The sequence below is a fragment of the Carassius auratus genome, chromosome 7, assembly GCF_003368295.1.
Source record: "Carassius auratus strain Wakin chromosome 7, ASM336829v1, whole genome shotgun sequence".
Classification (NCBI taxonomy): Eukaryota; Metazoa; Chordata; class Actinopteri; order Cypriniformes; family Cyprinidae; genus Carassius; species Carassius auratus.
In genome coordinates this window covers 20,998,988-21,026,844 of record NC_039249.1, presented here as the reverse complement: position 1 = coordinate 21,026,844, position 27,857 = coordinate 20,998,988, and positions in this window count along the sequence as shown.

Sequence of the window (27,857 nt, the reverse complement as noted above, 5' to 3'; positions counted from 1 at the left end):
AACCTTTCGCTTCCAGGGAGCCCCATATACCATCAACCTTGTGCAAGGGACCTCATCCTATACTTTAAAAAGCAGCTGCATGTTTTCATATATAAAGCAGCAATTTATACTGTGAAAATGCATATTATGAATATGTATAAAATATTTTTTTTTAGAAATATTTGGTTTTCTACTCACTACAGTACTACTGATTAATTATTTACTTTAAAATTTGTTTTATTTGTATCTATTTATTGTATTTTTTATTGTTTTATTTTATTTTATTTTTTTTTGGCTTGCATTGAATGGTGAATGGGTCAATGGGAAATTAAATTTAAATTTAAATTAAACAGAATTTTTTTTTTTTTTTAAACAAGTAGAATTTTAACCCCCCCACCACACACACACAGACACACAAATATCTTAGACAAGAAAGTAAAATGTTTTTAAAAAGATATTCTAAAATAATATGTTTATATTTCATAATACTTTATATCTATAATTCATATTTATACAAAATTCTACTCACTACAATACTATACAGTTGATTTGTATTTTATTTTATATAACATTATTTAATTTTGTTTCATCTTATTTTTTCGACACTTTTTTTTCTTTTTACCAAGGACCCCAAGCTTTCCCTTGCGGGCCCCTGGGGGTCCCCAGACTCCAGTTCGAAACCCCCTAATTTAGGAGCATATTTTTTCCTATTAAATTTTGTGGGAAAGATGTTCAAAACTGGATCCCCTGATAAAGTTGGAGGCTGGTGTGTGTGCATGTGCGTCTGACTCCCCGCGCTGTGTTTGGGGCTCTAGGGCAGCCCGGTCTCTGGGGTTTCTAAATGTCAACGACCTGAGGGCCTGACTCTCTTTCTAGCATCCCTAACACACACATCAGTCAGCCTCTGATTCTGCTCTCTGCCTGATAACACTCGCTCATTCATCATGCTAATGAATCAAGCAAATTCATCATCTATCTCATTCCACTTTCAGCACTCAATGTACACATTCGCTCTGCCTCTGAAAAGACTAGGCCGCTTCGGCTTGTCTCCTTCCCCTTTCTGCTGTCGGAAGTGCTGGAGGTGTAAGATGAGAGGTGTGTGTGTGTGTTGTAGCGCGAGGAAAAGGTTCATTCTATGTGTCTATCTTCTCTCAGCCTCTGGGAGTTGATACCAATCGGCCCCCACCTGCTAAACTTACTGACGTGCCTCCGCTTTGCCTTCTGCTCAGCTTGACTAACATAAATATGTAATTGGAGCACAAACAACGATGAGTGTGTGGGTATGAGTGTGTTTTTGATGGGGGAGGGGGTGTGTGTAAGTGAAAATGTAGTTTAAATGCTGTAAGCCCGCACTCCCTTGCCACCTTGCCTAACAGTCTTGTGTCAAGCGCATTGGGAGCGTTGTAAAGATCAGGAGTGTGACAGTGAGCATGTGAGACAGGCGCACACACCACACACGGCGCAGAGGCAGAAAAGCAGCGTGAGGGGCAATAAAGCAGTGTAGTGACGCGGGTAGGCAGATGAGAGGAGAGCGGAAACGTAAAACAGCATGAGGACTCGGCTGGTGACGACATCCTAGCGGAGGTTAAACAGGCCTCGATTACCTTGATTTATAATCCTCCAGCAGTGTCAGAGAGAAAGAGGGAGAGGGAATGGTGCAGTGGCTAATAACTATGTGTGTGAAGATTAAAAGGAGAACTATTTTAAAAATCCAGATTAAAAAGTACAAAGTTTGAGGAAAACAACTGTCGGTATCAGCAACTATCGATATTCAGTAACTATTGCAGTATTATTCTTACACTATACCATTGAAACATTTGGGGTATTTCTGAAAGAAGTCTCTTAAGCTCAACAAGGCTGCAATTATTTGTTCAAAATACTGTAAAAGAAGTGGTATTTGTGAAATATTATTACAATTTAGGATAATTGTTTATGTATTTTATTATTTTAAAATGTAATTCATTCCTATGATGACAAAGCTGGATTTCAGAAGTAATTACTTCAGAATTAATTCTAACATGCTGATTTGATTCTCAAAAAAATAAAATAATAATAATTGTAATTATCAACATTATAAACAGTTGTAATGCTCAATATTTTTTTGGGGGAAACTACTATAATTTTCCATGATTCTTTTATGTATAGAAACTCCAAAACAACAGCATTTACTTTTAAATACATTAAGTGTATTATAAATGTCTTTGCTGTCATATTATGATCAGTTTAATGCATTTTTGGTGTATAAAGTATTCATTTGTTAAAATAAAATTGTGCTGAACAAAATTAATTTGAAAATTAAAAAACTATTTAAACATAGTAATGAACTTTTCTTTAGGTTACTTCATTTGAGCTGAACTAACAAATGACCATTTAAAAAAAAAAAAAAAGAAGAAGCATTACTACAATCTACGAACAGCCAAAAAATTGCTAAAAAAAAAAAATTTGGTTACACTTTAATATAGGGAACAGTTCTCACTTTTAACTAATTTCTTATTAGCATACCTATTATTAATATTTTTGCTGAATATTAGTCCTTATAAAGCACACATTCATGAATATATTATACATCCCTAAACCAACCCAATACCTAACAACTGAACAACTACCTTACTATCCATTAATTATTATTTTAAGGCATAATTACCGGTTTGTTAATAGCGAGAATTGTACCTTAAAATAAAGTGTGATCAAAATGGTAATCAATTTTTATTTAAAAATGTAATGCATGGTTATCATAGAATGGTATATTCAAGAGCTTACATACTGCATAATTAAATTACTTAATAGATCTGATGGGGGGGGAAGTAAACATCAAATCATTGACCCAAATACATGAATTCTGCAATGAAAAAAAAAAATGAGACTTGACATGAAACATAAGAAGTGGGGACAGAGCGAGTGTTGGACAGAGGGAGATTGAGAGAAATGAAGAGTGGTTTGTCTCACTGCTGAATCTGTGAGAGCAGAGGCGTCCACTAAAGTGCCTGAGGGAGTTTGGTCCTTCTGCTCTCTGTCTGTCTCTCTCTCTGAGACTAAGACCCACATTCCTCATGTCTATGAGAAGGAGAAACATAAGGAAAGAGAGCAAGAAACCCAGCATTCCTTCATCAGCCCAGCACTGTGCCGCCGCCACAACAAAAGAGCCATTCAGGAGGGCCCCGCTTTAAAAAGTTGAAGAGTATGTCTAATTTTGGTCAAAGTTCATTAGAAAGCACAAAAGCAGGAGCTCACTCAGAACATAAGGACAGTCAGAGAGGCAAGTGCTTCGTGCCAGCGCTGATAAGAAGGGACGGATGACTACAAAGCGCTCCTTAAGAGGACTTTGAAAAGGAAGGAAGGAAAGAGAGAAGCAGAGAAGGAAAGAAGGAAAGGGAAAAAAGAAGGGTCCGCATTCACCAATTGGAATATGTCACGGTTTTAATGCAGTCATGTCAATATGTATTAACGCAAGGGGTTAAACTAGTAGAGGGCAATATTTGAATACACAGTAACATCAAGCAAAAGAACAGCTTAAAGCTGAGGGAAAAAAAGTAATAAGCGAACATGTATTTTCAGAAACGAGAATTGGTTCAATCAAAATCATTCAGTGATACGAGAACGTGCTTTTTGAGAATTAAACAAACTGTTTCGGTATTGAATGCAGATTTTAAAGGCATTTCCACAGGGCTCCAAAGGAGAGGCCGCCAGTGGAGATGGCCTATAATTGCTAAAGCGAGTCCTAGTGTTGTAAATGGATATTGGAGATTAGATCTCCCAACTGGAGGGGCATGTCATTTTCCTATTTTTCCTCCTATTGATTTTGCTTGCTTTTATACTGTCATGGCCAGAGAGCTTAACCCATTCTTCGCCAGGCAAGCCAGCTACGTGGAACCAACAGAAACAGCTGAATGACCTTTTAATTGGTGGACTAGTTGGCACCCACAGATCAATTCAATCAACCTGACAAATGTCCTGTTTAAACAGGACCTAAAAGCAATCCAAATCAATCATCTTGCTTCTGATCAGGTAAACATTAACCCTTTCCTCCTGATTTGTGTTTGTACTACAGAGTGGCATATTTCAGACACGTTTCGTTTCATTGAACACACACACACACACACACACACACACAGCACCCTTTTCTGCCTGCTGAGTGTGTGCTGGTTTATGGGAGCCATGCTCGCTCACTCCTAATCTCCTAATCAATAGTGAAGGCTCCCAATTAACCAAGGCCTGAAAGCCTCATATGTCCCCCCAGCATCGCTGCCATGTGGCTCTTCCCTCTCTATCTGTATGTGTTTGTGTCACATGTGCGACCGTGAACCCATCCCCCAAACGTTGTCTCAAACAGACAAACATACAACATGCTGTGTTCGCAGAATCAAGTGGTTTACAGGCAACTTAACCCTCTTTCTAATACACATTCCCTCGCTCCTACTCTCAGTAGCGCCACGGGCTTATTTTAAGTGTCTCTTCTGCTGGATTATTTCCTGATGCTGTGGGCGATGTTTGGTGTGACAGCGGCACTATGTCAGCGCCTGATTTGACTGCAGGGCGAGTGTGTGTTTATACCGAGTGAGCGTTGACAAGGCCTTATGAAAGGTGACTTCAGGCTCTACAAAACAAAAGAGGAGGGTTTGTGACTTTTCCTTTTCAGGGACAATAACGGAAAAAAACCATCCACTCCACAGCTGAAAGACGCATTTAAGTGCCACCTGCGAGCTTATTAACCGAATATGCCTAGCAACAGTGCGCCTGCCTTATTGTTCCGCACACAATCCCTTCCATTAAGTTCACGCAACATGTGAAGTCTGTTTTAACCAGCACCTGACATTTAAAGGGAAATGCGAGCCAAGTGTACTTAACTAGTCAGAAATCAGTTTTACACGCGACTAATTATAAAGAGTAGAACCGGTTGGCAGCGTAGAGCGTGAGGGATCAGCGTTTTGGATTTGTAAGGTGAGCCGCTCACGTCTGACTTTATCTCCCGCTCCCCGTCCCCTCTCTCCATTCTTTGCGTTATTTTTACGTCTCCCTCAGTGCCCGGAGATAACGGCTCGTCAATATTTAATGGACATGCTCCAACGAGAGCATGGCGGCGACAGGGAGTGAATGATATTTTGCTGTCAGAGGGCTATCTGATCAGGAGCTGTCCACAGGGGTGCAGGCCCTTGAGCCGGGATAATTCTCTTAGAGCGGGATGAAGAGTAGGACAGGAGAGAGGCCTCATCTCCATCCAAGCTCCCTCAACCACACACCAATCAGTCTACCACTATGGACTTAGGCTACCATCAGGCTAATGAAAACAAATGACTTATCAAGCTCCAGACAAACCAATTTCAGACATTCATCATGGCCCGCATGGATTTCGGAAATCCCATCAAGTCTGTCCCCCTCTCGTTGTTCTCACCGCATCTCCGATCCCACATGACTGACTGTTCTCGTCCCTTTCCTCATCCGTTTCGGCCTCATAAAGTCTTCTTCGTCTAACAGACAGGCCTAGACGGCGACACACAATGCAATAGCGCTTGTGAAGGCTGCAATTTAGCAGCAATTTGGTCACGCAGTTTCTGAAACATTGCGAATGCTTTAGGATGCCAGGCTGACGTGTTGGTAAATGTTGTTGTCTCGACATCAGCCAAGATGACATTAGGCTGCGTATCTGCTGAGGGGTTTAAAGGTGGCTCATGAGCGGAGATTGTAGCTCATTGATGCTGGGATAGATATGAGTGATGTTGTCCAACTTGTATAATTGTCAAATCTCAGAATGAATGTAGCTGTAGCTGTTGGGAACTGATTGATGGGCAGGTGGCAGGTTGATTTGGACAGGAGGGAAGTTCTCATCAGATGGATGGACCACCGCCAGCCTGCAGTAGGAGAAAGATTAAGGCAGGGAGGAGACTGAGAAACTAAGTTGCAATGCTGTCAAACACATTCACATTCTGGGTTGCCTAATATACCAACACAACAGGCTTGTATCAGGCAACACATCAATCAGTAATGCTTTGCCATACATCTCATCAAAAGGAAAAAAAAAAATATGAATTAATGGCTGTTGGAATCTCATGTAATTACAGTTTTTCTTTGTGAAGAAAACTTTCCATGCTGAAATAAAAAAAAAATATTCATATGAAAATATCCTTATTATTAGTGATTAATTGCGATTAATCAAATCCAAAATAAAAGTTTTTGTTTTAATAATATGTGAGTGCGTATACTGTGTATAATTATCATTTATATATAAATACACACACATGCATGTATATATTCAGATATTTACATATTTACATGCATATGTTTATTCATATAATTTATATTATTTATAATTATATTTACTACATAAACTCAACATATTTTTCTTAAATATATACGTGTGTGTGTATTTACTGTATATATATATATATATATATATACAACATAAATATACACATTACACACACATATGTAAACAAAACTTATATTTTGGATGTGATTAATAACAATTAATTGTTTAACAGAACGAATTATTATTATTATTGTTATTACATTTGAATTATGCTTTTTGTTTTGTAGGTCAGAAACATTCATAAGTTTCTACAATAAAGAGAAAAAAAAATCTTAGTATTTATTAGTCATATAGTAATAATTATTAGTAGTAGTAGTAGTATAAATTATTAATATTATATTTTTATTGTTGTTATTGTTGATGTTACATTTGAATGGTTATTTTTGTCTTTGTTAAGCATGTAACAACTTATAACAACATGTAAAATCTTCTAAAATCATCATGGAATTAGATTTTAGAAGATAGATAGATTCCACAATTAATTATTAGTAGTAGCAGTAGTAGTAATAATGATAATTATTAAAGAATATTATTTATTAAAGAATATATAAATGAAGAATATTATTATTATTATAACTACTACCACTATTGCTGTTGTTGTGTTGAATTTATATGATTTTGAAAAGCAAGAAAAGTCTTAAAAGTTAAAACCTAGAGTTACACCACTTACTAAAGTTGCCATGTCAAAAAAGTAAAATTACCAGACTTATTAAAAAAAAGATAAACCATAAATCATTTTAGTCATGAGCCCTTTTAGATGGGTTTTATTTTTATTTTTTTGATAGGATTAAAAATGTTACTAACCCATGCAATATGAACATATTCACTTTCTACCACTGCTTACTTTTGCAGGTCAGCTGTATCTAAACCTGAATCTAAAAAAGTGAGAGAATGATGAAGAAAAGTATGCACCCATCAATCACCATTAAGCAGGCCTGACTTTTACCGAAGCCTCTGGATCTTATGGGCTCTTAAAATCTACCACCATGTGCCATATGGAGGGGGCCATACATGACATGTTTGCCTCGGAAAGCACAGCAATATGATCACCCAACTGTGAACTAGGAGCTCCAGAATGTGATCTTGATGTTGAGAATACCAGATACCTTTTCCCAAAAGGGAAATGATATACTATATGAGAAAGCTCTACTGTAACTGTATGTCTTGGGTGCATGTGAGCTCTGTTCTTTAATAGGTTTCATGTCCTTCCCCTCCCTGATCAGAGTGTTAAGAGGAAACAATGGCTAATTACAGAATAAGGTTAGTGAGAATGGGAGAATTGGGACCCCCACCCCCCCTCCCTCCCCTGTTCTTAATGAGCTCTGGGTCTGACCTTGTACAGCCAACACTCCCTGGCACAACCCTGAGCATATCAGTGTAACACACACACACACATATGCACCCAGCCTTTAGTTTTCATTTTTTTACTAATTGAACTTTCCCTAAACAAGAGTTGTTCTGTCACACTCACAACTTCAACATATACATAAGAACCAACTATTAGAGTCTTGTTTAGTTATCATTTACTCACCCGACATGTCATTCCAGGACTGTATTCTTTTCTTTCTTCCATGAAACACAAAAAGGTCCAGAATATCCAAGCGGATGGTGATTTATATTGCCAAGCTCTAAATATTACACAGCACCATGAAAGTTTAATAAAAGTAGCCCATAAGACATTTGTACTAAGTTCTGTAATTTTCAAAATAGACTAAAAATTATAATCCAGTCAGTAATGCTTTTCCATTATAATATTTATGAGTTTTATAAATGTATGAATTGGAAACTCTTGTATAATTTTTTTTGCAATTTTCTTTGTAAAAGAAACTTAACATGATAACGAAATAAAATAAAAAATATAATTTTTAAAATGTGTGGGGGGAAAATAAATAAATAAAATAAAATAAAATAATATAAAAACCACTCAGATATTCTGCTTAAGGTTGAGTGAATGGATGAGTAAAAGACCCAACCGTTTTTTTTTTTACACAGTTGTTTTCACAATTTTAGCAGTGCCGACAGTAGCACTTAACTCAGTGGTAGTAGTGACAGCAGCTGTAATAACGGTAATATATTAACAGCAATATTTTCAGTTTTAAACATCAGTGATAAATAGATCTAGCTGGTGATACTCGAGCCAGTACAAATGTAAGAGGTGTTGTGGATCAATAAAACTGCACTGTGCATCAAGCGTTATACAGTCCATGACAATAAACATCCAGCATTAATATACATATTTCTCAAAAGCATATAAAAGCTTTATATTACAAGAAAAACAACAGAATCCCCATTGTTTGCAAATTAAGTGCTCCTCACTCATCTCTAATCTACGACAGGCCTTAAGAGAAAACAAGACCAATGATTCAGCTCTATTTATTGCCAAAAAAAAACAAAAAAACAACACCACTGAAATATAACATCAAAACAGCAATTTTACACTTAAATTAATCAGTTTTTCTCTGTATCAAACCAGCAGTGTGTTCAATTTGCAGATCTCTCCCTTTCCCTGGTCTCTCTCTGCCAGGCGTGTGTGGAGGTAGAGGGAAAAAAAATGCGAGCAGAACCGCAGAACAGTTAATAGTAGCACTGCAATAACAATAAAATGTCATCAATCTGCGGTGCCTCCTGCTTCTGTCACACCAAGTTTGTACAGATTAATGATATTAGGCCCGAGTCGCAGGCAGCGGTCTTAAAGGCACAGCAACCCGTGCAAACAAACAATGCCAGCAGAGAGGGGAGGGAGGGAGGGAGGGACAGATGAAAGGAGGTAGGGAGAGATGGCATTCTACTTGCCAGTCACTGGGCTGTAAACAGATGGCATGATGGAGGAGAGGAAGAGAGAGAGAGAGAGAAAGAAGGGAAGAGAGAGTGGCTGAAGCCATCGGATGGACTGATGTTAGAGAAGGGAGGAGGGGAGAAGGGAAAACAGCCGACAGATGACTGTTCAATTAAAAAGGGCACTTCAGGGTGGAGAGAGGCAAAAGAAAAGGGAACGAGAGAGAGCAAAACAGAGAGAGGGAGGAGGGACGAGGGAGAACGACAAGGGAAGACACTTGAGGATTGTGTGGAACAGATTACTGGAAGCGTGTGGACAAAACACACTACGCCGTCGTATCCAGAGATTTTCACACTATCGCGACTCGCGGGCAATCGTACAAACACACGCGACACGTACACGCGCATATGCGACGGCTCGGATAAGGTGTTCACGGTTGCACTGTTGGTGTTTTCATCCATCTGTGTGCCTGGTGGTGACATATCAGCCAAGTGCCTCAATCAATGACACACTCTGGGGGTACTGAGAGCCCGCCCCGTCAGCTTTTTAACCCCTTGCGAGTAACGGATCCGCTTTCAAACTCCCAGTGGTGCTAATGCCAGCCACCATCAGCATCACCACAAAATCTGCTCTGGGGCAGGAGGTGAAACAGAGCCCACACCTCCCCTGTCCCCAACAGATCTCTGTGAGAAGATCTCCACGTATCCATTACGGACCCTGCTGCGACGGGGGGAGACCGTGGCAATGAGGTCACTCATTTAGCACTAACTTTGGAAGCCAAGGTCAACTACTGTATTACCTGACACAAGCCTGAGCCAAGTATTTTACAGTACAGGTCGCTCATTATTAGGAATGTCAAAATATTCTGGTATTTGATGATAAAATAAATGTATGATTTCATGCTAATAATATACGTAGAGCAATACTGTAAATAATCCAGTATTGCACCTTAATTCTGGTTGCCACCTGTCATAAAATGGAAGGTGGAAGTGACGGATGAAAGCGAGACACTCTGCACGCAACTAAAAAACAAAAAAATAAGGTGTACGACACTCCAGTTTGTAGTAAGTGCCAATCAATAATAAGTTATTTGCTTTATTTATTTTTAAGTTAAGGTGAAATACATATGTGTGTGTGTGTGTGTGTTTGTGTATATATATATATATATATATATATATATCACAATAGTATTGTTTGTTAATGTAAATTCTTTTGGCCATGATAATCGCACAGTGAAAATCTGATATCATGACAGCCCTAGTCAGTAAAGGGTTGACAACCGTGTTCCAAAAATCACCTTAATCTGGCATGACTAGTGGGTAGCTGGTTTGTTTGTTGGTCTAGCATCTGGTCCAGCAGCTTGTGCCGCCTAATGACCATCTTAGACCAGCGACAAACCAGCAACCATGTTCCAAAACAGTTAGCAGCTTAAGCTGGACTTTCCAGCTTTTCTTGACGGTTTGTCCCAAAACAATAAAAATTTGTCATCATTTACTCTCCCTCCAAACCTGTATTACTTTTTTTTTTTTGTAGAACTCAAAAGAATATATTTAGCAGAATGTTCAAGATTTTTTTTTTTTATGGCCAACAGTGAGAAATTCGTCTGCATAGAAGGACATGAGGTTGAATAATAAAAAAATAAAAAATAAAAAATTATAAATATAGATATTTTTGTGTGAACTACCCCTTTAATTCTCTTTGATATCAAAGCAAGTAGAAAAAAAAAATGAATAAATCCTCTCAAATAATCTTATCTCAAATAATGTTTCCTCTCCACTAACTGATTTCTTCCCTCCCACTCAAATGATGTGATTGAAATTAAGCGTACGTCCTCAGCAGCGGCTGTCTGGTGATGCAAACTTTTCAAGTGTGTATTGCTTTTGCGGTAAATGTGAACACTAGAGCCCTTGTGGGAATACAGCATAGGTTCGAAGCCAGACGTCTGACTTGCCTATGAAGTACCAGGAGAACACTGTTTCTCTATTGCTCTGGTGCTCCGCCTAACCATAACTGTGGTAATGGGTCTAAGTAATCTCTGTAGTACACCTAACAGGAGTGAAAATAAAAGCTGTTCACAGTGAAGGTGATGGCTACGTCTCTATTTGTCTCTCTGACTCGCTCATTTGGTTTTCTTCATATTGTTGCAATATCTTCATGCGGAAGAGGCGCAGCATGGCCGAATTAAGGGACACTTCAAAGCTTGCATGCTGAGTTTAATGACACAAAGCGTAGTGTGCGAGACCTATTGTTTAGCCTCAACACAGCAATTCCTCCAACATTACACCATTGGATTTTTATGATAAGGAATTAGGGCTGTCCTGTAATTGTGCAGGGGGCTTGTGTAGGACCCCAGAGGACGTGGCTGCTGAGGTGAAGACAGGGATAACACTCGCGCTGCTACTGCCAACATGAAGGAAACAGAGAAGCACAGAAAAATTACAGCAATATTGTCAGTCGTAAAGGATGTAAGAAAGAGTCTAAGCCGATTCCCATAATCGTTTGCTTGTTTAAAAAAAACTGATAGTTGGCCAAGATAGTTGTTTTGTACTTCAAAATGGAATGAAGAGTATATCAAATGTTAATCTTTGAAAATATGCAAGAAATGGGAGGAGGGGGGAAAAAAAGGCAGTGCGTGTGTGGTCCAGCCTGCAGGGATTGTACACAGAACGAAGCCTGCAGTACTAAAGCATAGTGAAATGTGTCACATGCAGCAGTTGGAGTGTCGATACCAGTAGCACAGGCCTACTAGCCATGTCATGCTACACACAGACACTCAGTTTATGCTACGCCCGCATGAATGGAGAAGAAAAAAAAAGATTCTAGTTGCCTAGGAAACGCTTCACTCTGATAATTATTACTGTAACTATCTCTGCACACCCCACCTATAATAGAAATGGATCATAAATTATAATCAGACTGGCAGCCCTCTGTGGCGAGGGCTGCTCACTGCTGCCACCTTCTGGCCAAAGCTCTCTGCCGTTCTCCGTCCCTGCTGTCTGTGTGAGAGAGGAGCGAGGAGGATACCCTGAGATTTCCTTCTAATTTATGCTCTCTGCTGAACAGAAATTCAAATATTTATGTATTTGATGTTTTTAGACTGCTTTCAGAGAATAATTATTGCGCGTGGAAAAAATGCAGTTAACCGCCAATTGAAATATGGCTTCTTGCAGGATTGCATGTCTTTAAATATTTAAAACTGGGAATTCCCATGGCCATATCCTAAGTAATCAAAAAACAATTAAATATTCTTCCAGTCGAGAAGTGCTTTTTTTTTTTGTTTGTTTATTTTTAAAAGAATTTGTGCCTTTAAGAAAAAAAGAAAAATACAAACAAGAAAGTGGGGTTGTGCAATAGTTGCAAAGTAAGCGTCCTACTTTTCTCTCTTCCCAAGAACTGGGAGGCAATAAATAAATAAATAAAAAACATAAACTAAAAAAAAGAAAAATGTCTAAAATAGCAGCATCATTAAGTTTTCAAGCAACCAGCCAAACAGGAAATAAGCTAATTATCAGCATGGATCGTCTTCGTTTCATACAGAACTGCGCACGCCGTCCAATCCTGACAGACATTGAGACAGCTCATCCATTGTTGAGGGGACATTTAAACATCTCGGTCTCTTAAAATGATTAAGTGAATGGGACTTGGACAGCGTGGAGATGCCTGGCAAGCAGACGCACGATGGTGAAGCTACAGCTGCCTTAAATGCGGTTCCATGAAATAGAAACTGTCTTAAATCAACCAAATACAGCTGATTTCAATTCAGCTCCCCTTTTGTGGTGTGGAAAAGTGGTTTTGATTCAAGACGAATGAGCAACAAAAGGTCTTCACCGCTGTGCCAGCTTACCCAATTACTGGCAAACTGCTGGGTCTTAAACCAGCTATCACATGTAAACATTTCCTGCAGCCACCACCCCCTCGGTTTTTACCAGGGCACTGCGAGTTCAGGGGTGGGGGGACGTCTGCTCTGCCATGCCTTCCTCAAGCAGACACACGGTGCTGAGGTTTGGCACCCACATATGCAGAGTAAAAAAATTTTTACATTTACCAAGCTGACAAACACCACTTATTTTGTTCAGAGAGAGAGAGAGAGAGAGAACAAGTGGCTCTGTGCATCACAAAAACATCTGACTGTATTTAATCAGTTAGGAGTCTTGTGTCATTTTCACCCATTAACTTTATGTGAGTCATGAACAAGTTTCTTCCACTTGTCTCAAAAAGTGCACGCTGCACTTTAATGCCAATTGTGGCTCTGCCATGAATGCACATCGGTTTCAAATTGCACATCCGCAAGGTCACCAAGGCTGTCAGGCATTTGATCTTTAAAGTTGACTCTTGTGCATAAATATGCACAGCAAGTTCAGCTGCAACAAAACTTTCAGATCTCAAACGATGAAACTGCTGCTCCTACACAACAAGAGCGAGTTGGAAAAATTATAACAGCTTTGACAAGTTCCCCAAAACGGAACTCGGGAGACTTTCAAGAGCCCCCCGTTCACAGAAGTTTACGGCATGCTAGCAATATGTTGGATTCAAACTGTACAATGCAAATCATGGTGGAGATTCTCATTAGTAGGTATTGACAAGCCACATAAAACAGCCTTCTTATGTGCGCCCCTTCTCCATGCCAGCTTTTTCGGCTCACCTCTCCTTTTGTCTCATCTTTCCGCCCGAGCTGTAGCCGTGCATATTTCAGATCGGCATGACAGACAGTGGAAATTATTTATCCTGGGTTCTGAGCTCGTGGCGAGCTGTTTAAGCATTCATGCTAACAAAGGGCAGCGGAGTCACAACGAGGCTGACAAGGCCTCTCTCTTTCTCTCTCTCTCTCGCATACACACACACACACACAGCAGCACTTTTCAGAAAGACTCTGTTTTTTTCTGATTCTCTGACCTTTGAAGCAGCTTAGGTTCACAAAACACTTCCAAACAGTTCTCTCTAATGGCCCCCTACTCAAACAATCGGCAGAACGCTCCGACCAAGATGATTGATCTCCGACAAGCAGCTCGATGTAGCTCCATGAATCATTAGATCAGCTCAGAGGTAGAGAGAGAGAGAGAGAGAGAGAGAGGGAAAAAATACAAACCGGTCTGCAAAGGTAACGAAAGATGAAAAAAGGCGGCAGGCATATTGCATGCAAATAAGCTTCCACACAGCTGAGCATTTCAAAACTAAAAAAAAAAAAAAAAAAATGAATGAATGAATGGTGCATATTTGACATATGAGGAAATGGAGCTTGGGTCTCATTTTATTGTAACTCAACCCAAATGGAGATCACTAGGTTGCTACATATGTAACTGTTTTTTTTACATCTGTAGCGTTTAAGCAGGCATCGCTATCCCATCCTGAGCGCCGGCCTATGCTGGTGGGGGGCGAGCATAAAACAGGCCAGTAACATGCTGTGAAACAGGTTATAGTGCCCCAGGACAGCAATATCAGAGAGAGGGAAGAGGGGTGTGAAAGAAGAGTAGTCCACGTCTGTCTTTCTTAAAAAAAAAGAAAGGAGACAGAAAGGAAGAGAGGAAAAAAAAAATTACAGAAAAGCTAAGAACAAGGAAGAATAAGGAAAATAAGAGGTAGGAAAACAAGGAAGAACTGAAGGACAGGAGGAATGAAAAAGAGAGAGTTCAAGAGTAAAAGAATGCATGAACGAGAGAAGGAACAAAAGAAAGAGTGAGCAAAATAGCAAAAGAAAGAAAGAAAGAAAGAGAAAAAAGATAGTGTTGTAGCAACGTTCACTTATTTATTCAGTTTTGTTATAATTATTTATTTATTTATTATACATACACTGCCATTCAAAAGTTTGGGATCAGTAAGATTTCTATAAGTTTCTTATGCTCATAAAGGCTGTATCTATTTGATAAAAATAAAAATAAAAACAGAAAAAATAAAAATAAATAAATTGTCAAATCTTTTTGCAATTTAAAAAAAGTTTTCTATTCAAATATACTTTAAATTATAATGTATTCACGTGATGCAAAGCTGAATTTTCAGCATAATTACTCCAGACTTGAGTGTCACATGATCCTTCAGAAATCTCTTTAATGTGATGATTTATTATCAGTGTTGGAAACAGTTGAAATTAATAATTTTATTTAGCAAGTATGTGTTAAGTGGATATAAAAGTGATTAAAAAAAGTAATGGATTTATTGTTAGAAAAGATTTCTATTTTGAAAAAAATCATGTTCTTTTAAACTTTTTATTCATCAAAGATTCAAAAAAAGAAAAAAAAAAATATCACAGTTTCCAAAATCAAAATAAATATTAAGCAGCACAACAGTTTCAATACTGATAATAAATCAGCATATTAGAATGATTTCTGAAACCAATATTAGAAATTGCAATAAGAATTCACAATATGTTTTTTTCTGTATTTTTGAACAAATAAATGAAGCCTTGATGAGTATAAGAAACGTCTTTATAAAATATAGAAAATCATACTGATTTATTAATCACAAACTTTTTTTTCTTTCTGATCTTACTTATTCCAAACTTTTGAATGGCAGTGTATATCACTATTTATAAGAAAGAAAGAAAGAAAGAAAGAGGCATACAAAGGAAGTGAAAAAGGAAAATAGGAAACATGAAGTAAATGAAAGTGGGGATAAGACATTTGAGAGTGTGGCTGCATGCTCTTGCCTTTTCCAGTTCTTCACTGAACTATCAGACACTATCACACAGCATTTCTGAGGCAGCACCAGCCTTTAATGTAGCACTGTGCCAGCCTGCTGCAAGCAGCTGACAGCACTGTGAGCAAAGGAGACCTGTCAAAGGTCAACGTGTGTGACACTTCTCACTGCAGGAGACAACAACAAAACAGCACATATCAGTACCTAGATACTTACAGCACTAAAGAATCATTATTACACGTCCACACCAGTAATACATGTGTATATACAAGCATACATTTGCCTTTTTGCCATTTTATAGAAACTGACTGTCAAATAGGAAACAGGAAATGACATGAAGAGATCGATCTGGAAATGACGTCATTTGAACTTGAGTTTTTTTTTTATTACTAAGAATTAACAAAAAAAGTCAATACTGTATTAAAAAAAAAAAAAAATATATATATATATATATATATATATATATATATATATATATATATATATATATATATATATATATATATATATATATATATATATTTGTGCAACACAAACCCAAATGCCAGGTATGTAAAATCAAGTGAGGAAAAATGCTCATTTAAAGCACTGCGTTAAGAGAGATGTGGCCTGCGTGACCCTTGTCCGTCTCATTTTGCTCTGGACTTAACTGAATCTGAACGCCATATCAAAGCCAGCAGATGCCAGGACACAGAAGTGGTCTTGTCTATTGCAGGCAGATGTGGGCAAGCAGAAAATGAACAAAAGCTCCCCTTGTCCCCTCCAGTGTCACTGTGTGAGAAAGACTCCCAGCGTGTCAGACTGGCAGTCAGGCAGCACCGCTGGAACCAGTGCCACATGACTGTGGACAAGAAAGACAGACAGGTTCTTCAAGCCTCCCATTCCTCTTCATGTTTGCAGTGTTCAGCTATTTTGAGCCCTCGTCAGGTACAAGAATGTAACTTTCTGTTGTCTCTTTTTAGAGCACACAAAAAGCATGGATGGACAGGGAGATGTGAGAGGGAGGAAGTGGATGTCACAAGCAACTTTTCTTTTCTTGTCACAAAAAGCAGCTGTGCAAGAAAAATGTGAATGTTACAATGTGTAATAATTAGAGCTGTCAAATTCACACTAATTTAGTGTGATTAATTATAAAGAAAATAACCTGAAAAATTAACACAATTAATCATGCAAGTAACACAAGTAAATTGCATAAGGAATTGTCACCTTCATGTTTCTCTTGAGATCAAGACAGATATATCAAAATTTATATAGGCAACGAATTATGCTGATTAATTCACTGAATTAAATCACATCATGCAATACATTTTAAATTAATGAGATTTTAAATGACTGACAACCTATCATAATCATCCTCATTATTATTATTATTGTTGTATACTTGATATACTACCAATAATTATTCCTTATAAATACATAAACAAATAAACAAGAACAACACAATCATGAAAACTACAATAACACCCATATAGTAATTTTTCATTGTCAAATACCACATACTGAAGAAGAACAAGGGACAATAGATGATGATTAGATCAGTGACCTTTGCACCAGCTCACACACTCTTCCCCGTTGAGAGGTCAGAGGTCACGTCTCAACAACCCTAACCATGTTTACACAAGCTTTACACAAATGCACAACACACTTCAAGAGGTCACAGGTCAATTCTCTAAACACCTGTAGAGTGGCTGCTGTTTCTGAACATACAGAACAGTAAAGAAAAAGAAACTAGAGTCTGCAAGTCACACAAGAAGGTGAAAGAGAGAGAGAGTGCTTAAATCCCTCTAAATAAGAAGCATATGCACCTGGGTATTACAGTATATTAAGAACAAATTAAATGAAGCCAGTTAAAAGAAAGAATTTATTGGACACAAACTCCAGATGGACTCCAGATTCCGAAGAAAACAGAATAAGGAGAAGAAAAGTGCAAGAATTGAGAACACAAGAAATAAGAGAGAGAAGACAGGGAAATAAGGAGAGAAGAAGTGCGCCGATCCTCAAGAAGGAAAAGAAAGACAAAAGAGACACAATGACACTGCTAAGAGGAACAGCAGTGGACAACTCTAAGGACTTTTGCTCCCAGTGTAAAGACCAGTGGGATTGTGTGGTGGCAGTGGGTGGGTCCCCTTTAAAACCTGACGTGTGGGGGGGAAGAAGGCCCAAACCTCCCCAACCCCCTCCAGCTGAGCGCCAAGGCTGCACAGATGCAAACTCCCCCCTGACCGTGCGCTTGCCAAGACGAGCTTCCGAACCCACACCAGCTGGGAGCCCTCTGATGAGGCCAACACATCCATTTCCGTGGTAACCGTGCCCCTCTCCCCCTGTCCTCGCCAACATACACACACACACACACACACACAAATACAAACACACACAAAATATAACTCCAACCCCCCACATCACATATTTGCCAGCAACAATATCACGGCACGGGCAGAACACAGCTAAATACTGCCTCCCGTACACACAGGTGACTTAAACATAGTGTTGAGAACAAACCACCACCATGATGGAGTTAAAATACAACATCATGTTTGTCTCCAGCTGAGTGATTTGAGTGTCAGGAAGAAAAAGGCAAAAACATTAAATTCAAATTTGGTTCAGAGCAGAAAAGCTTAAGACAGGAAGCCAAACCCAAATGTCAATTCTAAAGCATTTAGGTGTTAGCTCAGTTTTTTTTACCGTATTGACCGATCTACACTTAACAGGAAAGAAAGACATGATGTAATGTTAGAACCGACAGCACCTCACAAAACACAGACAGTACCACAGCCTAACACACTGAACCTTTTTTGTTGTTTAGGTTCCCCATCTAAACATCAATTAATGCAGAAACGTGAAAATACCACGCAACGCACTCCTAATCAATAAAAATACCATTTAGTGGTACCTTGACTATGACTAGCTTCTGCCAAAACCTTTTCCAAGCCAAGAACTTGTGCGGCGGCAAATTAATCAACAATCTTGCCATATTGTGTGAACTCTCACTGAGATCCCATCAAAAACACATGACTGACATCTGTTGGACCAGTCATGGGCTGAGCACAAACATGTTCTCTCACTCCCTCATGCACTACAAAAACACACACACGTCCACTGGCTGTGTGTTACTCAAAGCTATTAGCTTACTCCACTTCTGGCGTATCCATCCTCAGGGTAATCCAGTGAAGGAGAGACGCACGGCTGGGGAATAATGTGGCATTGTTTTGGGAATGTGGAAGATAGGGAAGAGGAGACAAGACAGCATTTATCAAGAGGAGCTGGTAAACATATAATCTCAATAAACTGCCAAGGTCAGGCAAACTGCACCTGGCAGACGTGAAGTGTTGAAGAATGGAATGGCATGAAACAGGAATTCAGATCCTGGATCAGGATCGGTGGCTCCTCCAGGTAACCTTGGGGTCTTTGTGCTCTTAGAAAGAGGACACCCAGTTCTGCACAACACCCACATACATTTATCCCTCTCGTCAAGTGTCCTGGTTTTAAAATGGTGGTTCGGCTGCTGCCCGTTGAGGTTTTTTGAAGTGCCAGGGCCTCAGAGTGTGCTACACAAAGCCGGTAGCGGGCGTGCTAACACCAGAGCCATGCCAAAAACAACAAGCCAAGCAAGCAGCTGTGCACTAGTGGGATGGCTTGCCCCGAGGAATCAAAGATTGCCGCCGAAGAAAGAAAAACAGCATTTCAAAGAAGCGGCCCTCTGTATTGCTGTTAGTCAAAGTCTGGAAACAAAGAGACAGAATCACAGGCCATGAGAGAACCCAGTGTCCAAATCATCTTGAGAGACCGCTCAGGGTTAGCTTTAGCGGGACAACTCCCCCTCATTCAGAAGTGTTAATGAGCTTTGATCACGACATGCAGATGAAAGATAGGATGAGTTAACAGGCTAGCAGATGGGTGCAAGCCCACTGAGATCTGAAAGAAATAGTGCAGCAAGAGCTAAAGAAGTAAAAGAGACTATATGAGGCATAGTCCACTCTGCGTCCAGACAAACACCATGGCGCCTTGGCTACAAGACCTCTGTTTTCCCAACTGAAAATGCCTTTATCAGTCAAGCCTTCTTGAGTGCAAGCTACGAGTTAATGTTACATTCCAGTTAGTCTGTGCTCCTGGAGGAATTTTAGATTCCAAATGCACATACGATATCCAGTCTTTTCACTCCATTACAGTAAAGAGAGAGTGCTCTTAACCATTTCAGATGTTTCCTAAGGCATAGCACCTGGGGCTCCCCCATCGAAGAATCACTCAAAGATCAAACAGCTAATATTCTTTGCTGTAGCGAAACCACTGCATTACCACCTAATGTCTCAGAATCACATTTCCGCGCTCACTTTACGCCATCATCACTAAAAAGCTGCATTATCTTTAAAGCTCCAACCTTAAGAGAAATAAAAAGAAGGGAGAAACATCATCTTTTAAGTGGCGAATTTGGTCATTACCCAGGGAAAGAGTAAGAGACGTTTAACGGCACGCTGTTTGCCCATGTAAAGATGAGGAAAGTGATAGAAAGGCACGAGAGACGCAGATATAAGGGAGATGAACGGAGAAAGGATACCTCCCGTTCTCGTGCCTTTGGTGAAAAAACACTCGAGCCAGCGGTTAACCTCCATCCCCTTAGGACAGATACCGAAGCATCTGGCTGTTTCTAATACCCTCAGAGAGGACAGAGAGGGAGAAAGGGAGGAAGATCCTGTAAAAGCAAGAGGGCATCCACGTGCCTACAACCTTCCAACTGATCGGTGGCAATAGGCCACTGCCAAAGGCCCGGCTCCTTAGCTCTCATCTCCCATTACTGGTGAGACAAAAGCAGGCCCTGAACTCCCCTTCACCCTAACCAATTACCAGCCCCCAGGGACAAGCCCCGACCACTCCGAGCCAACTCTCGACTCTTTTCATCTCTATCATGTTCTGTTGCAGTGGATCAGAGCTAGCTGCTGCTGCAACTCTTGCAACTGCAGTGGAAACTGTAATGCATTGTGTCAGTTCATCTGTTTGATGCTACCATTCCCAAAGAAATAGCTGTATCCACTGACATCAATAAATAAAACAGTGTTACCCAGTGACCATCTGATGTCTAAAACTGAAAAATGGCCAGAAGTGGCATATAGGAAACTACTTTCTACTTCTGACAGCTGAACAGAAAGCAGCAGCAACAGTTCTTTTGACTGATGAAACACCAGTTAATTCCTGTCAGATATTCTGTATAAAGCCTCCAATGAGTGGTGTTTCACAAAGCCAGTGCACAGCAAGTCTTCAGAGGGGACGACTTATCTAAAATCAGTGTTTAGTCCCTCCATTCGTACTGTGGTCTCCATCAGTCCTTCTTCAGCTGAACCTTCTTCAGTCGCCACAGCCTCCTTTCATGACAGATCATCTTTTCAGAATCCCGAAGTAAGAGTGAACAGGGTAGGATGCTTTCTTGTAAATAATGAGTATTCGAAATGAAATCTGTGCATGGCATAATGATAACTCCTCGAAAAGGGCCACATTTTCAAGCTTTTCTCCAAAAATGAAAAAGTATTACATGGCTTTTCCGCCTAAAGGCTCCACTTAAGGCAAATTATCATTTACCTTTCGAGGGCTGCCAGATCATTAGGCAGGGACATTAAAATCAGCCACCGCTGCACCAGAGGGGGCCAAAGTGAACCAGTGCCCGGTTCATAGCTGAGCATGCGTGTGCACGTGCAAGTGAAACTGTGTGTGTCTATGTGGGGGGGGGGGGTGTGCCAGCATGCATTTTTGGTATATGTGTGTGAGATGACATCAAAGCTTCCAGCAGTCAAGGGTTTGCCATGTGTCCAGAATCATTTGACATGAGCAGATGCATCATTAAAACCTTGCCACACGCGCAGTTTCCTGTGCCAGACACCACAGCCATTCTCACTCTTGTAGTCATTAGCAGTCTTCTTTATTCAGTCTCTCCTCCGTATCTAAAACGTTCTACAAACATGGGCAGATCCAACGAGGTGAGAAATGTATTCCTCTTTCGCTGCTCTGGCCTTTTCCAGGGTCATGGGACTTTCGACATCTATCTGTCAGTCAACCGAGCAGCTGGACGACTTGGACATGTGACTCTTTTTCACATGTTTTTTTTTTCTTGTTCTTTCTTCCTTTTTTTCTTCTCTGGCCAGACGGTGGCATCCAAAGCTCCTCTCATTAAATCAAACTGACTGGTCGGGTGTGTGGCGTGGCCAGTGACCACCTTCTGATGTTCAGCCAGGGATATGTGAAGGGACAGACCTTACCTTCTTCTGAGGGGCTGGCATATGGCCCCAGCACAGCTGTTTTACACCTTCCCCTTCTCATCTTCTTCCCTCCCTTAAATCACTCTGTGTTTGGTCCTTCTCCTCCTCCTGGTCAATGCTACTGTCAAGCCTGGAATCCAGACTGGTGCGTACACACACACACACACACACACACACCCAACACAAACCCAGCTGTTTAAGGAGCTACTACCAGACATCGGCAGTCACCACCTTTTTCTCCTAAGGAAAAGGATGTTGTGTCTGTCTAAGTCATGTCTCACTATAAAGCAAGACTTCCAGGTTTAAAATAACAACTCCAACATTTCCGGGTGAAAGGACAAAGCAAACTGTCCATTGTGGAAAGAGAGAAAATATGTTCTCTGAGTGGTGATTTCTTAACAATGAAGTTAAAAAATATCTTTGGAGGTACACCTGAACAATACAGCAGGAAGGGCTGGGGTGAATACCGCTGGGAAAAGAAGAGCTGGCGCAAAGATCAAAGCTTGGCTTTTGACGCGCCATTGTCTTTAAATGATCCAGACTGTAAACACAACACATGGGTGCTCTGTGAATGAGCCGTATCTGTCTTTATTTCTGTCTGTCAGTCAGTCTATCTATATATCTATATATCTGTCTGTCTGTCTGCCCATAAAGCCTGTAAACCGATACATTTCAAAGCAATTTTTTCAAACATTTAAGTAAGGCTAAACATTCAAAATTTGTCTTGACAAGCTTTGATTTTAGTTAAATATTACAGTTTTTGAATCCATTTTAATTCCACATGCTCACATGTAAAATCAAATTCTGCATGCTGTTTGCTACCTCAACTGAAATTCACGAACTGAAAGTTTAATTTAAGTAAAAGCAAAAAGCCAAAAAAAAAAAAAAAAAAAAGATGTAAAATATTTTAGATGCTATTTTTCTATCCAGACCATCACAAACCTTCCTAGTAATTAGTTGCAACAGCCGTCAATGATATATGTTCATGTGTCATTGAGGTCAGGAACAGAGGCAGTGAGGAGAGATGCTTTATCAGAGCACTAGATAGACAACAAGGACCGAGAGACCTCTAACCAGCCCTATCCAGCCGTCAAGAGCTTGCCGCAGCTACTCTCTCCTCTGTCTCCTTTACAAGGAGATGAACTCCTGGGCACAATTAAGAATTGCACTCTGAGGACTTTCCTGATGTTCGGTTATAAACTACAATGCGCTTCACATTTCAAAGACAGCAGGTTTTTACTAGGCATGGAAAGCGTGTCGCACACCATCCTTTACATGAGTGCCGAGTTTCAGCCGAGCAATGCTCAATTGCACCAGCAATAAACAGCAGATTTATGGTAAATATTTTCATCGTTTTGCCTCTGTCAATGCCACAGTTTCAAATTAAGTATTGATTAATCACTTTCTTTTTAAGCAAAAATGCAGACAAGCAATATCAAAGCACAGCGGAAAAAAAAAGATTATACCCCCAATTCAGGTTCGTTCCAATCATTCATAACCGCTGTATTGACAAATACCAACTTGCTAATCACTGAGCTCGAGAAATAAAAATGGTCAGCGTTTCCCCCTGGACACACTAAAGCTGAAATATATCAGTTGTCTTTAACAAGCAAATCTCAGAGAACTAGAGTGAGGAGAAAATAAATCCTGTATGTTTGTGAGTGTATGTGCTTGTGTCTGTTAGTCTGGCTGTATGCATGCAGCCGAACAAAACCCCAAAGCGTAACATCAGGACTCATGAAGGCATATGTGCAGTGGGCAGTGCGGACCCCCGGTGTTGCTCTGGTGTGGTCAAACCAGGATGAAAAGGTCAAGGTAAATTTTAGAGCATGCAAAGGGCTTTAAAATATTCACGGTCAGCTTTTTAGCACATGTGGCCACTCCAGACGTAATGAGATGGGAGTAGTAAATATTTGCTGATGGTCTGTACCGTTCCCATGCGCTGAAGCTTATTTTGAATACTGAGGATGCTGGGGAGGCAAGTGGAGGGGGCACCTGATAACTAATTAGTACATTTGCACAAATAATTAAAATGATTGATTGATTTTTCACAGAGAGGCGTGGGAGACATGTCAAATGAAAATGGTCTGCCGTTAGGGCCAGACTACTGGTGGTCCGTCTCAAATCATCATTCTGAGCATATGCTGAAACTAGGAAATGAGACAGACAGATGACATTAAAGACAGTAGAAAGACAACTTCTCCCTAGAGGTACAACTTTGTGAATTTTTCTTGGGGGAAAAAAACGGTCATCTTCAAATAACTCTTATAAACCTATAACTTGTTCAAAAAATATCTAGGGTAATTGTAAGGGTTTAAAGAGAAGATGTATTTTTAGCACTGTACATCCAAAATCAGAGTATTTCAGGCAATTCAAGATTTGAGACCACTGAGACCATTTGAGACTCTTCACTTAAGTAGGCCCGCGCTGAATCTGCACACTTTTACTTTTTCACCAGTTGTGAGGGACAATGTTTAATTCAGCAGCATGGAAAATCCAGTATATTACAAGTAAAAAATAAATACACATATAAATAAATAAGCAAATAAAAAAGAAGACCCTAGTAAAAAAGTAATATATCTAAAATAAATTAGTTCCATACAAAGTATAGTTCAAATCTATTAACAGTTTCTGGCTCGAGGCTACTAATGTGAAAATTATAATTAAACTTTTCTTGGATTGGTACACAATGCATATTTATTACGATTAAGATGATGAAGAGGATTATAGATGTTTGAATATTAGCTAATTATATAATATTATTTCTTATTATATAATAGGAAATTATTATTTTATTATATAAAGTATTTATTTTAATTACATTATAAGTATAAACAAATCAATAATAATTATAAATAAAAAAATGCAGAGCTTATAAGAGTATTATAATCTTATTGGTATAAATAATACAGAACAAATTATCAAATTGATTGACCAAAAAAAAAAAAAAAAAATTTTAAAACCTTACAGGGGCAGGAGAGCGTACAACTTTGAGATTTCTGAGGACAAGGGTTTTGTCCAGAGTTCTGCAGCTGCAGATTCAGTGCAAGCCTTCTCATAAGATTGGGTGATGGGGTGCCAATAAGTCACTAGGTAACAGCATCTCATCTAGAATACTAGCAAGGTTACTTTAAATTCCGATTTGTATTTTGATATAAAACCGAAGGGCTCTGGGCTCTAATGTCCTGCTATTCATCTGAGTGATGTTTGTTGTGCCTTGAGCAAAGCATTTAAAACCCAACTTGCTCCAAGGGCACAACAATATGACATGATTTTCCGCAATAAATGTTAGCAGCTTTTTTTTTTTTTTTTAAGTAAATATTCCACACAGCCCATTACCAGCAGTCGAGTCTTGCGGAATGCGTATAAGGCCACGTCCTATTCCTCTCCCCCGCTGCAGAAACGTGCACGCAGGCTGACGCGCCAGTCTCTTAACATCAGTGTGAACACACACATTACGCTGAGCAAATAGATATTCTCTCTCATTATCCTGTCTTTTAAAGTAAAGGAGAGGCAGGCTGTTTGTGATGGCCGCACGTAATTTTCCCCCTCATATAGAATTCAAATATAGACAGTTAGGAAATGGGAAAGAGGAACCAAAAGGAAGAGAAAATGAGAATGAGAATGAGAAAGAGAGAGAGAGCCCGGGTTGATTTCTCCATCAGGCCTTTTTGTTGGTAGTGAGCAGACACGAGAAAGATTCGTCTTCATCTTCCTGGCTGGCTCTTACCGGGTTACTGTAACTGACACCTCGCTAGTTTTTCGAGGGCCTCTGCGAATCTAACGCATGCCATGGAATTCTTCAGCACTTTGTATAAGTCACTGAGGGTTTTTTTTTTGTTTTGATGGCAAGGAAAGGTGGAGCGAAGGAGAGGAGGGCAGGATGGGTAGGGAAAGGTGAAAAGGACGTAACTAAAATAGAAATGTGAATTGGAGAATAGGGGAACATAAGGAGGAGGGGTAGATAAGAGTATAATCCCTCTTATGTCAGGCATAGACTGGAGAGAAACAAGATTAGGCGATACCTACCATACCGTTACAATTAGTCTCAGCCTTGACTTAGTGCTCACATTGAATGCCTCTCTAACAGGGTCAAGGAAAAAATGATTTAAACCTCTATATTTGTGCACTGGCTAAAAGAGTGGCGCACGATTTGTCTCTGTCTCTCTGTATTTTAGCAACATCTGGCAGTAGGAGATTTAGGTTAGACAAGTAATTAGTGCCACGTATTTGTCCTAAAGACAGGTGTATTTTCATTTAAAAATCACTTCATCACTGTGCTGGAGAGCAGCCGGCACACACACACACACACACACACACCTCACCTTGCAAGCTTTACAATGACAAGTTTGTGTGGGTTGATGTAAACTTGAAAGGTAAGCTGCAAACGACCCATAGTGTAGCTTTTCTTCAAAGCATCGAGATCTTGTCCAATAGAGATATCGTTTTATCCACAGTCAGCTGATGTCATATGATGATGCATTAGTTGAACTTCACAGATTGGTTTTTAACATATACAACAATTCATTTACACTTACAGTAAATATATGCAGTACTGTTCAATAGTGTGCAGCCAGTTAATGCTTTTTGATCAAACATACAGTAAAAACTGTAATATTATATAATATTATTACAAATTAAAATAACTCAATTTTAATATTTTTATTTATTATTTTTTATTCCTGTTATACCAAAGCTGAATTCTTAACATCCGTAACTTCAGTCAACTTTTTTTTTTAATTAGTATTACTATTTTTCCCAATGTTTAAAATAGTTATTCTGCTTAATTTTGTGGAATATTTTACATTTGTAAGGGATATTTTGATGAATAGAAAGTGCACTGTCACTTCTGACCATGTTAAAGCATTCTTTCTTGTTTATTTTGCAAAATTAAATAAATTACCCCAAACCTTCGAACAGTAATGTATGTATATAATAATAATATGATATATAATGTAATACATAAGGGGTGAGTGAGCACATTCCGCATTATTCTTGTACAGCAAATGTTTACCCAACAAACATTTCTTTTAATTAAAGCTCCGCATGATGTTTAATCTGGAGGTCTTTTTTTATTCTGATTGTAATGAAGTATGAATTTGCATATTGTATGCAGACACTAAATGGATAAAATATGAAACGTCACATTCTCTTCCATTAATACATGGTCATTGCTCTTTCTCCCTCAGATCTCAGTATAGTGCCCCTCTCTCCTTCACTGACTAATCATCTTGTTTGTTTCCATCGTAACTTTTCCAGATTGAGTGCTGAAGTCTTTTAAAATGGAAATGTACTTCATCATGGTCATTTGACACTGAGCGCTAATAAATCAAGGCCAGTCCTCTTCTACTGCGAATTAAAGTAAAACAAACAGCAGAGGACCGTTCCTCTTTACTGGACCTAATGGAGGTCACATTCACCCACAATATGCAATTAAACAGACTCCAGAACAAAAGCTCTCTCCCTCATACCATTTCTTAAAAAGGGACGGTATTATGTTCCAAGACAAATAAACATCTATGAAAGTCTTACCTGTCCAAAGAACATTTTGCATTATATCAGTTGAAGCTGACTGGAAAGATATTAAGGATTCGACTAAATTCACTGAAACAATGCACAAAACACTTTACCCTATAAAGTACAATAACAAATCCAAAGACTTCATCTAACTAAAATATTTCATGACAGAACGGTGCAGGCAGCCCGGCAAAAAAAAAAAAAAAAAATAAATCTAAAGAGCAATAAGAAAACAATGAGATCAATTGTAATTCAACTCGCTCCCTCTGAATGGAATTATCAGCACGCAAAAAAAAAAGGAAATTCGAAATATTCTTCGCTGTATAGGCTCAATCAAAATATTCTGATCCTTGTTACTGAATCTGAATATGTATGAACGTATCAAATATGCTGAATTTATTTTGAATAT